Genomic DNA, 13,346 nt, shown 5'->3' with positions numbered 1-13,346 from the left:
CATTATTTCCAAAGCTACAGGATGGAAAATGACATCTGGATTCTAGATGTAAACATTATTTATCATGTCGGATGCTTTGCTGTTCTTGCCAGTAGCCCATGCTCTGCTGAGGCTGTTATTTCTGGGGCAAATGAACAGTGAGTGCAGCATGGATTTATTCAGATTTATCTGTTGCATCTGAGTTCTGTGTTCCTCCATCCAGCAGTGAATTGGCTCAGCCTGGAGCTGGGCATTGCTGGTTCTCTGGCCAGGGTGATGGGACAGGCCCTCAGCTGGTGTCAGGTGGCCCCAGCCCACGGGTGGCACTCCAGGAGCTCTCCCATCCTGTGCTGGCCTCTCCTGACAATCCCCATCCAGAAATATCAGCATCAAAAGCAAAATGACATGAGAGAAGCTGCCAGGCTGGAGCTCTGTGTCATGGCTGTGATGAGCAAAGGGCTAAATGACTTTTGCTAATACATACAAAGGGGTTTCCACCTCTGCCTTTTGGAGGAATGAAAGAGTTGGGAGGTAAGCCATAAATCCCACCATGGTTTGTTTGCACTGAACACCCAGAGAACTTATTGTGCTGAATGTTTTGAGTAATTTCTGTTCAGCCCAACAGCTGGAAGGCCCCGATATGGTAGATCACAATATGTGGCACTTTCTGTGCATTCTTCTAACCTCACATAATGGCAAATTAAATTGGGGCAAGCCCTTTCATGTTCAATGGGAGCTAAAAGTCTTTAGAATCTACCCTAGCTTCGATAATCCAAGAAATTCACCAAAAGAGGTGGCTGATTAATCTGTCAAAAAGAAAATTCTTTAATAATATTGAATTGTTGAAACAAGTAATTTCATTCTTGCTTTCTTCACTACCATGCAACAAGTTAAATGCACATTGACTTAATGAAATTATTTCTCCTTCATTTCTTCTCTTTTGAGTGGCAAATTCAGGAAGGAAAAAAGAGGGAATAGGACATAAAGGATAGAAACCCATACAGACAGCAGGTGCAGAAGTGGAAACAAAATATTGTGCAGGACTTTTCCAACAATAATTAAAAACATTCTGCAAATTAAACAAACACATTTTACAATTCTACAATTGCAAATTTTAAGGAGGTCATAGAAAATTTTTGAAGCTGGACCTATTATGAAATGAAATGCTGACTAGTATCCTGAAAGTGATTCTGCAAGAATATCCCTTCCTGAGGCAGATCAATCAGTCTCTCTCTGGTAAAGTGTGTTTTGTGCTGGGTTAATTTTGTACCCACTGGCAGTTTGTGAGTTCAGGCTTTGGTGCTGGGCAGAGCAGAGGAGCTGGGAGATCTTCACCCAGGTCTGTTCCTTGTCTCAGCAGACAAGAAGTGCTGAGTGACTCGTTCCTGGGTATGATTTCCCACAAGCTGTGCCCATCAGGGATGGTCAGGAATTACAGGTGCTTCAGGAGCTTTTTGCCCATGGGTGATGAGCTCTGCATGTGGGAGCCCTGCAATTCCAAACATGACTGTTCCCTTTGCACAGAAACACATCCCTGAACACACAAATGCCTCCAGACTGAAATAATTTATAACAGCACAAGCTTGTGCCCCCTCCCCCTACAAATATTACGGTCTCTGTGTAGTAATGAATTCATTGATTTTACCATTTTTTATCAAATCAGTTGTTTCAGAGATAAATGTCCTTCATTTGCAGTTATTAAATCTGCCATGTCTAGGACAGCCATTGGAATAATTGTCTAGTGTGGACAGAAAAAAAATTATCTTTGTCCTCCTGCTGGTTGATTTAATATCCAGTGTCCTTCTCTTAGTGACAGAGTCTGAAAGGTAAGATGTTAAAACTCACCCAACATAAGATGAGTTGAAACCAAGAACAATCTCATGGGACTGGAGAGAGAACTCTGTCTCTTCCAACAGAATGAGAACCCTTTGGCCACAAGGTCAGAACAGAGTGACAAAATTCTGCTACACACTTCAGGAGCAAACCCAGTTTATTTTGCTGCTCCCTTCAGCCTGGGATGGGGTACAAGGAGAAAAGAGCTGCCTAAGGAGTGGCAGGGCCATGTGCACAGTGATGGAGGGAAATATCCCTTCTGAGCAAGCCCCAGTTCCACATTGTTAACCTCTTGCTGTTGTTGAACAGTTGGAAGCTGAATGTTGCAAATTAAAATTACTTCCTTGGCTAGCCAGAACAATCCTTCATCTCTTCAAGGCTCAGATCCTTCCTGCTGCAGGGACAGTGAGCTCTGGTTAATGAGGCTGGGAGCACACTCACATGGTCCCAGGGCTGTGCAAATTGCTTTGGGAGCTCTGGGTTCCTGTGTCCCACCCCACTGGTGTCCCCACAGAAGGTTCAGCCTGCAGGGATGGGAGCAGTCAGGGTCTGTGGGAGACTCTGAGACATGGCCCTGTGCTGACCTGTGCATGGACACACCCCAGGGAGGGAATCCCTTAACCGTGTTCACTCCCAGCCTTTCCCTACCTTGCAATGCTATTGTATTTGCAGGAATGCCCTGATGGAGGCAGGAATGATGAATCTGACTCCATGCTCTCAGAAGGCTAATTTATTGCTTTATTTACTATATTATATTAAAGAATACTATACTATATTATACTAAAGAATACAGAAAGGATACTTACAGAATGCTAAAAAGCTAATAATGAAAACTCGTGACTCTCTCCAGACTCTGACACAGCTTGGCCCTGATTGGCCCAAGAGTGAAAACAACTCCCAGCAGAATGCAATGAAACAATCACCTGTGGGTAAACAATCCCCAAGCACATTCCACATGAGCACAGCACAGGAGAAGCAAATGAGGTAAGAATTGTTTTCCTTTTCTCTGAGGCTTCTCAGCTTCCCAGGAGAAAAACCCTGGGTGAAGGAATCTTTTCAGAGAATGTGAATGCCACACAATGCCATCAAGGCATTGGTGTGTCCCACCCTCCCAGGCTGGGTGGGTTCTGGGCAGTTTGGACCTTGTCTGGGGCTGGATCACAGCCACCACAGCCCTGCAGTCAGGACTGGCTCAGGCTGCTCTCCCTGCACGTGGAGTACTTGGGCAGACATTGCCAAGCTGCTGGAATCAAGAACACCTGAAAACAAGATGGTGATTTTGTACCTAAAGGAGTGAACATGTACACGTGAGGCGAGTCTGAAACCTCTCCCATCAGTGAGGAGCAGCAGGAGTATGATACAGGAGCTGGAGACCACGACCAGCACCCTCAGCTGCTTTGGAGCACACACCTGTACTCAGCACACCTGTACCTCACACCTCGCAGGTGTTTCCAAGATGAGGAGTCAGACCAAATGCTATGCAAGGAATGAGGGATGGGGAGATGAGCAGAACAAACAGAGTGAAAATGTGCATCGAGCTTCATTCCTCTGTGTTTCCCCTTTTGTGGCCAAGCACTGCAACTTCTTGTTAGAGCTCAGAAATGTGTTCCAGAAATGCACCAGCTCTAGGGAAGGCCTGTGGGAGACTGGTCCTGCCCCACTGATCCCAGTACTTCCCAGGACGTGAGTGAAATGACATTCCACCTGCGGGGACCTGGAAGACTTGAGGCCTTTAATCAGTTTATGGCCTTGTGTGTGGATTTGGTCACCTCTCATCTCCATGGTGCAGTTTTTCCTTAAACCTTTCACCTGTCTCACTTGCTCCTCAGTCCAAGACTGTCCCTTGCTGTCTGCCTTCCATTTTTTCAGCTGGATCTCAGCTGTGGCCAAGGCTGGACATCCTTTGGTGTTGGGGCTGGTGAGCTTCACTCTCCCGAGTCTTTTTCCTTTGGAACACAATAGAATGGGCTTAAAAAATTTAACCATCTCTGCAAGTGAAGACAGCAAGGCTGATGTTCCATTTTGGATTGGGCTCAGCTCATCATTCCCAGGCCACTGCTCCTCTCAAAGATAAAAGATTGTTTCTGGAAATGAATAAAGTCCCTCCTTCAGTGAGAGCACTGCAGGCTGGTGGTCAGCAACAACCACAGACCATCCCCTTTTGAACCATCTCCATTCCCCATTTCCCACACTGTACCACTGAAGTCAGGATCCAACACCCTGGGGCTACATCCCCCTGAGGACCTCAGGGCTGATACCAAGGTATGCAGGACCTGTACTGCTCTTTTACACCAGCAATAAATAAATAAAAGCATCCTGATGCCAGTGCAAGGAAAATTCCACATATTCATGCCCCTGTTTCCTTTATCACTTATTCTGTAACAGCTGTTTAATTAATTGCTTGAGCGATTTCCTAATACATCTTATTTACATACAAAATTACAGAATAATGGTTTGTCTTTGAGTTGAGTGAGAATTTAAGGTCTGCTTGCCATGCCTCATGGAATATGGTTACTCGACAAGAAATAAAAGTTCTGGTTGTTTTTAGCTGCTTGGTTTTTTTGTTTTGTTTTTGTTTTTCTTTAGAAAGAAGTAAAATTCTTTTCCTCCACAGGTTTTGTTGCTGGTTTTTTGATGATGCTTCGATAGCAGCAAGAAGGGCAAGTTTCCTTTCAAAGGTGACTCAAATCTTTGGGGGGGAAAAAAATTGAATAGGATGGCTTCTATTGAAGAATAAAGAGTCATCGAGCACCAGTGGAGACAATGCAACTTTATCACTGCTGTTCAGGTTTATTCCCTGGCTGGCAGAGCTTGTCCTGGGAGCAGGAGGCTGTGTAGGCAGGAAGGGTCCTGCTCTGGTGGGCTTCTCACCCCAGAACGCTCCTTTCTGACACAGAAACCTTTTCTTTGGGTCACAACAGCACCAGCAGCCGTGTCACTGCTGCTGCTGAGCCTCGTGTCAGCTGATGCTGTCCTTTCATGGAGCCAGCTGCCTTCAGGCAGCAGCTGCACCCCTGGGCACTGACCCTGGGCTGGAATCGCCTCCTGGAGAAACACTGCACAGGCCCAGACAGTAATGTGGTTTGGATTTTCTTTATTGCCCAAAGCTTTATTGCCCAAGTCTTGGCTAATGTGGGGCACTTGATGAGCCTGGATTAAGGGGCTAATTCCATGTTTTTCTTGCTTAGTAAAAGAGCCAGAACCCTGAGGAGGAGCTCACCTGCTTTGCCTGTGTCAGCTCATCTTTGTTGGCTACAGCACAAGTCTTGAGCACTTGAATTTCCAGCTTAGAGGCTTGAAAATGGAGTTTTTTTTGAGAGCTGTGGAGGCCCTCATGCTGACCAGCAGTACAGCAGGGCTAGCACAAGTGGCCTTGGCTCTGCTCAGTGCTTCAGGCCATGTCTCAGGGGTGGCATCACCTACATTACAAATCATGAGTGAAGCTATGGGCTGGCTGCACTGGGAAATCTGTGGGTCTGGACAAATTTAGGAGCCAGTTCCCACTGTGGGAAACCATCCCAAATGAAATAATGAATGTAACCTTTTCAGTTAGGTTGCTGCTGGATCCCAGACCAAGGTCCCAAGGCAAAGGTTGTTCTTTTGGGTCAAGTTTCTCTTGAATCCCACCCTCCACTCCAGGCAGCAGCAGGGGAGGGCAGCACTCCTGATCTTGGGGCCCAGGTCAGAGTTGGGATGGCTTGTTCAGGGGGGCTGTGCTTTGCAACCAGTAAGATACAAGTTCTTGTAGAAGCACCTTGCTGAACTTGGTCCTCAAATCCCAGAAATCAATGGCTCATACACAGATACCAACATTAAATGTGGCCTTAAATGATTTTCTAGAGACTCACATCTTCAGACCACTAGAAGAAGAAATTACTTCATCCACCAGATGTCACAACTGATATCCTACTGCTGCCTACTCAAAAGTCTTACAGTATCTTTTTGGTTGCTAATGATCCAGTACAAGTATTTAAAACATTCTTGAATACACCATGGCTGTGAGATTATTTTTCTCACCACTCATAAGGCAACTGATATTAAATCCATATAAAGAACTATTGCACTTTTTAATAAGTGTAAAAGGGAAAAATATTACCATTCATTTGTGTTACTCTTTCTTTCTAACTATCTTCACTTAATAAGGTATTTTCTTGTAACACAGTGTGTTATATATTCTGTGTTTTATAAACCATCTCCTGGGAAAAATAACCAAGGAAACACAATTTTTCGGAACCATCTCCTTTTATTAAGAATAATGAAAAGGGAACAAGAGCCATTCCAGCAGTCAAACATCCTTCTACACTTTCTTATTGGTCTTTTTATGATAACTGTGTCTCTCAGCACATAAGTTGAGCTGTCTGAATTTGTTTATTTGCATTTCTCCTTTTAATGCATGTGGATCAGTGTGGAGGTGACATATAATGGACATATAGTGCACCTAACATCTATGTCCCCACTCAGAGGATGGAAATCCATCAAGAATACTGGCCAGGATAATGACAGCAGTGAGGTCTGGCTTTGTCACCAAGTTTTAAAGCTTGAATGGAGGGTTGGATTGTTTTGCCTGCTCTGTGCACCATGCCCCCCTGCCCCTGGATTCACAGTGCAACAAGGAGCCTGCTCTCTCTGCAGGCACTGCTTGGGTGATTGGAGTCAATCACACAGATGCAGGAATAGATCCCAAACTCCCACTCCCAGTCCTCTCCCAGTGGGTTTTGTACCTTCATTATTTCATTTAGAGCACCTCCCAGGGCTGCTGAGGACCCCTCTCTGAACTGCGTGTGGTGCAGTCCCAAGCTGGAGGAACACTCTTCCCTCTGTGTCTGTCTCCACAGGACCAAGGGATGTGTCAGTGCGCATGGAACACCAGCTGGATCCCATTTCAAGGGATCCCATTCCCTTTGGCTTCCTGTCTAAAGCTGTAATTTATACCCTTGGCAGGTATTCAGACTTGTTTTCAAAGCATCAGTCATTCTTGAGTAGTCATAGATGATTCAGGCTCCCTCCATAGGTTCTTCTGCCAGATATTGATCCTGGGGACATTAATTATCAATTACAAAAGGTTTATTTCTGGCAACATTCATAACTAAAAGATCTGCATATTTATTTTGCTGAGTGATTTATTGACGCATCGTTACATGTTTCAAGGAAAAACTGCATTTTATAGATGGTGGTGGGGAGAAAAGCCTCCAAAAACTCCAATTAGAAAAGAGTACTCAAAGACAAAGAGCATGATATTTCTTTGGTTTGCCTCAAACACAGAGACTGAAAATACCTTCCAGTTCCCCCCTGGCCACTGGGGAACTGTTAAAGCACTTACAGCATAAATCACCACCCTGGTTGTAACACCTGCACAGTGTTTCAGGTGCTCCACATCCCAGTTTGCATTGATGAAAGGACTAAAGAGCCTGCCATGTGCTGGGACAGTCATTTGCTAAAGAATGGCTTGGAAGATGCAATGCCCTCTGCAAGGGGGCAGCTGGAGTCATCAAACAGATCCTGATATTCTCTAAAAGCTGTCACACTAATGATGCATGAAAGGGAAAATTAATAGCTGGGTTCAGGTGAAAAGATGATTTCTAACTCCTCTTTTTTCACACAAATGTGCCAAAGTTTGTTTTTGTAAATTTGGTAACAAAGGGTATCAGTAGCTTGAAGGCTTCGTGTGGCCTGACCCTTGTCCCCTTGTCCAGTGTAATGCAGTGACAGGGACAAGGTTAATATCTTTACCAGCAAACACCACTTCCATAAAGATCTTCATCAGATCTTCTAGCACAGAGCTCTGCCCACTGCACTGATGCCTTGGAGTGGCTCCCTAGATGAGAGGCTAGACAGGATTAAGAGAATAAAAGTGGGTATTTATTAAAGGCCTTCAGTAGGGACACCTTGGGCAGTCAAAGCCTTCCAGAGGCTGCACCCCAGCTGGACGATGGTCACAAGTTTTTCATACAAATATAAGTTCAGTCCATTTGCATATCAGGGGTTATTTCTCCAATTACAGCTTCAGTTAATGAAGTAATTTACCCCCAGTTTGCTCCTCCCAACTGACTTTTGTTTATACTTTCAGGGCCTGAGGCAGTGGGGTGTCCTTGATCTCAGGCCCAGAGGAATTGTTTTGTCTGACCAAAACATGAAGACAGTAACTAACACTTCACATGGAATTGAGAGCTGTGCACTAATGCAGTGCAGGATTTGAAAAATATAAAAGCGAAAATCATAAGGCATCAGCACCATACCATGTCCATTGGCTGTGCTTCTCCGCATTGACTATTAAAGACATCTGTGGTAACAGGCCTTTAAAAGATATTAGGAAAAAAGAACAGAGTCATCCAAAGCCAAATAACTGTAATACAGTAGATGCAGCAATTCCTCAGTGTCCATTTTTCTTATTTGCATCATTAATTGTTGTCTGATTAAAAATCATTATGAGGCTGGAAACAAGTTAAAACAGAAAAACAAAACCTGGTGTGGTAGGAGAGATAGGCCTTTATAAATCACACTGAAAGCTTAAACAGATTCCAATCTGCAAACCAGAAATAATTCCACTCTATAAATAGAGAGAAATGATGATGCCTAAACATAGACCTTCCACAGTTCAAAAGGTTAACATAAAGAAATCAATAGAGTCCTGTAAAATGAACAAGGAAAAGAGTGGAAATTCACAGTAATGTAAGCTGCTGTGGAAGTTTGAGCCTTGGAGTTCAGGTATTTTCCTTTGTGTCCCTGGAGAACCTACCTGGAGACTTAATGAATGGTCTGGAGAGGAGAAGTTTTTGTTTACTGGAGTCCTGGGTTACTGTTCGTGCTCCTGCAGCTGTTACCAGCACACAGGTTTGCCTCAAACCTGGACCTTGAGATGGAATTCTCAATTCTCCTCTTTTCCCAGGAAATGGCCTCAAGCTGCACCAGGGGAGGTTCAGGTTGGACATCAGGGAGAATCTCTTCACTGAAAAGGTGGTTAAACATTGGAAGGGGGTGCTCAGGGAGCTGTTGGAGTCACCATCCTTGGAAGTATTCAAAAACCAACTGCATATGGCACTTAGTGCCATGGTCTGGTTGGCAGTGTTGTGATGAGTTAAAGGTTGGGCTCGATGATCTCAGAAGTCTTTTCCAGCCTAAATGACTCTGTGATTTTGTGATTCTGGATGGAATGTAAATATCATTTTAGGGACAGCGTATTAATATAAATAGATATGTAGAGCCATCAAAAGGTTAATAATCCCAGTACAAAAATTCTTAGACAAACTGTCCTGCAGTTGAGCTGTAAGCAGAGCTATTAAATTTAATTGCAGTATAATTACATAGCCATACACCTCGCTGATAGCCAGCTATCCACGGGCACAGCACCGCTCTCACCACTGCACACAGCACACGGGGCTTTGCCTCAGGTGCTGCAAGCATCCTGCAGCCAGGTGTGCAGCCAGGCTGGATCCCGGCCCCAGACATGCCAGGAATCCACTGCTGATGCCTTTTTTGGCTACCCAAAACCAGAGGCCAGGCAGAATTAAGGGAATAAAAAGCTGTTCTATTTATGGAAGGCCCTTCAGGTACATTTCAGGCACATGAAGCCCCTCCAGGGGCTACACCCAAAAATGGATGATGGGTCACAGGTTTTCACACTTTTATAAGTTTGGTCCATTTGCACATTGGGGGTTAATCTGCCAATTACAGCTTCAGGTAATGAAGTCATTCACCCCAAGTTTGCTCCCCCCAAAACTCACTTTTGTTTCCATCTCTGGGCCCTGAGGCAGTGAGGTGTCCTTGATTGCCAGGCCTGGAGAGGAATTGTTGTGTCTGCCCAAAATGGGAAAGCAGCAGCTCACACTGGATATGGAGTGTAGCATTATACACTAAAGAATTGCAGGATTACAAATAGATGAAAAAAAAAAGCTAAAATCCTAAGTCATCACTGCAAGGTTCAGCACCAATGCAAAGAGGGTCAAGCTGCTTTGCAGAGCAGGGATAAGGAGCAAGATAAGCTGTGGTGGCACTGTTTGCTGTGAGGAAAGCTAACACACCTCTCAGGCTCTGAGGGATTAGGGCCAAAGCAAACAGCACATCTCGCCCTCCTGGACCCGTCAGACATTCTTGCCTTTTCCTGAGGGAAGCTGCTGTCTCCTGAATCACTCTCATCCCCAAGGCAGTGAGCCCAGAAATGTGGTTTTGTGCATCCAGACCGTGTGTCCTGAGGATTGATTTCATACTAAATGCTCCACGTGTCCTCACAGAGCAGGAGATATTCCGGGAGGGAGCTGCCCAGGAAGGGGGAGCTCAGCAGCAGCTTTTGGGAGGTGCCAGCTCTGCAGGGCAGGGAATGCCTGCTGTGACCCTGGATCTCTTACAGAGGGCACAGCAGGTCAAACTCTCAGGCTCCCTCTGGGCTTGCATTTATGGTTTTAAACAAACAATTATGTGTAAATAAAGGAAATGGCTGGAAGGAGCTCTTTGCTAGGAACTCACTGAGCTCATCAATTATAGAATGTGAGTACACGTGGAATTTGTGCTGAGCTCCCCTTTCCTTGGGGGAGCTGCCAGGAGAACTTCTGCTCCTGCATTAAGTGGGAGCAGAGGATTTGCCTTATCTCCTGTGATCACCCAGAGCATTTTCATTGCTTCCTGCCTTTCACAGTGCCCAGTCTGTGATGAGTCAGTGGAAAATGACCTCCCCTCCAAGCCATTTTTCACTGGACTAATTGTGCAATGCTTTGAAAGAAATTACTTCCTCATCCCTGTGGGAATCCATGAAAGCCTTGAAACTCTGATGTCTTTTCCTCTGGCACAGGTTAAGACAGGTACAGCAAACCCCACTGGCATCTCTGAGCACCCTTTGGGTTTCTGTATTTTTGGCATCTGGATTATTTTGCCACCAGGACCCACTGCTAGCTGTAAGTGCTGTTAGTATCCATTAAATCCTTCCCCACTTTTTCAGTCCCCCAGCAATTGCATTTGATCCTAAAGTGAAAGGATAAAACACTGCTGAGTCTTACATGCCATGCTGGGAACTCAATCGCTCCTTGGTCAATCTGACATGAGTCAAACAAACGAAAACCTAAAGAAAATAAAGTGAAAATTAAAACTCAATCCATGGGTGTGCCCACAGTGGGCAAGGACAAAGCAATGTGCAGCTACAAAAGGAAATAAGAGAGGGGTAGGTTTTCTCCATGCTGTTTGTTTGAATAAGCCCCTACTCCAAGGAGATTGTGGACTAGTGCTTTCATTCCAAAAAGCATTTGTGAGAGTGCCAAAAACATGATACCAGGGGTTTGAGGAGGAAATGAGGGGTTCCCTGCTGCAAGGTAATGGTGTTGATAAAATGGGATTGGGGGTGAGTAAGAGCTGGGGGAAGGTTCCTGCTGCCTGTGCAGGGCACTGAGCCAGAGGCAGCATTGCAGAGTGTGACTTGGGGTGTCCACACTCCCTGGTCTTCCTCAGCATCAGGCAGAAGGGACCAACAAATGGAAGCTCAGTTTTCCCCCATTTTGGTACCAGAAATCACCTAACGTGATGGTCTTTCCCTTTCTATCTTACAAGCTGATTTTGTGATCACAGAGGTTTCCTTTTTTCCTTTGCCCACCCTTCCTTTAAACTTAATAAAAGTGATAACTGAAGAAGCTTTTCCCCCCAGTGCCTGTCTGTTCAGACTGAAAAACCCCTTTTGCAGCCTGAATACCAATCCAAGCTCCTCACCTGTGGCACGTGGAAGTATTCACCTTCCTTGTGACTCAGAGATTTAAAATACCTTAAACTGATCATGTGCAGCTGATTATTCTTGAAATAACTCTCTGGCTACCCATCCCAAAATTCTATGTCTGGAAGTGAGTCTGATCTTTTTTTCCTACCAGTGCTCTGGAGAGTTGCATGTCAGCTACAAATTTGCTAGATTTGAAACATCTTGCAAAGCCGTGTCTTCAATTTGGTTGGCAATATCAGCTCTGCTCTATAAGAGCTCTTCATGCAGCCCAGCATTCCACAAAGGGGATCAGGAGAATTCTGGACAGGAAGAGCTCATGTGATCTGGATATTTTATGTAAATGTGGAGTCTGCAGGCACCTGGTTTCACAAAAGCAATTAGGATCCTACGTGTGGTGGACTTTATTACGCACATAATCTCCTGACTGCTGCAAATATGTGGGGAAGTGTTCCATATTCTCGTGTTTATTTATCATTAGCATCTGTGTGTGTTGATTTTGTGTTTACATCTGAAGACCATGAAGAGCATGAACAGGCAGGTGCACAGAGGTTTTATCCACACTCCCCTTGCACACAGGAGTATTGTGATGAACACTTGAGATTTCTGTGTGCATGTTGTGGGAAGCTCTGTGCCACGAGTTGGGATGATTGCAGACTGTCCATGTTGTCTGTAACCAGATATATGCCCAGCTACCTGCAGCCCTAATGAGGTGATTATAAATCCTTCAAACCTCTGCTTTTTGCAGGGCTGGGATGAGGATCTCCCGTGCTGTACAGGGTTTCTGTGCTGCATGTTATCCACTGGGATAGGAAAGATCTGAGAGCAAACATGCACAGGTGGTGTTTGCTGGTGCACAAACACACCTTGTTTCTTTTTGGAAACTGTGCCTCACTCTTGCAAAACAGGAAAAAAGACAACTTTGGAGAAAGCACAGGAATGAGCCCAAAAGATTGATCCTACCCAAAACCTACAAAAGTGGTGTTCAGCCCTCCACAGCAGAGTGTGGGAGGAGGTGGCACCATACAAGGGGCAGAGCTTTATCACTTGAGTCTGTTTTTTCAGGCACTTGCTTTTTCAGGTGTTACAGCACTTAGATATGAATCTGCCCCTGGGATCCTGATGATTTTTCAGTGCACATAAGCATCACACCTCTAAGCATTACTCCAATTCTTCGTAGTATGCAAGGGATTTAAGCCACAGGTCTTTGGGGAAGCCAGAAACATATGGTGATCGTATTAATGGTGATCTTCTACTGAGAACCTGCACCTCCTGGGCAATGTGGTGTTGTTCTACAACAGTCACTGTGTGATACAGACTGATGAGACAAAAATCTGTTTATCATGCGGGTGTACACTTGATGTACTGGGAATGGAGGTCACTCTGCAGCCATCTCTGGGTATTTCTGTGTTGATCAAGTACACATGACTCTGTGGTACAGTGAAGAGAAAAACATCTTCCCTCTCTCCATGAACACTGGCAATGCTGTGAAAAAATGCTGGAGAACCCAGAGCCCACAGTGTGCCTGTGTTGGTGGGAGTGGAAATCAGCCTCTTCTTGTGCCACCAGTATTTCCTCTGGTCCTGCATAAAGGATTGGTCAGAGAAGGGACTTTGACTAATTACCCCCAGAGTGCTGGAAGGCTTTCAGCTGAGCCAGGTGCTGGAGCCAAGCAGGATTTATCAGGTATGAACACTTTGTGCTGTAGTACAACACCCAATCATTTGTGATTGGATTTGGAGGCAAACAAAGACCCAAATAATAATAACAACCTGTGTCGATGGCAAATGTGCTGAGCAATAAAGGGTGAAAATCACCTTCGTGTTGTAATTGACAGCTCTGCCCT

The sequence above is a fragment of the Motacilla alba genome, chromosome 17, assembly GCF_015832195.1.
Source record: "Motacilla alba alba isolate MOTALB_02 chromosome 17, Motacilla_alba_V1.0_pri, whole genome shotgun sequence".
NCBI classification, from domain to species: Eukaryota; Metazoa; Chordata; class Aves; order Passeriformes; family Motacillidae; genus Motacilla; species Motacilla alba.
Note: the sequence above shows the minus strand (reverse complement) of the source record.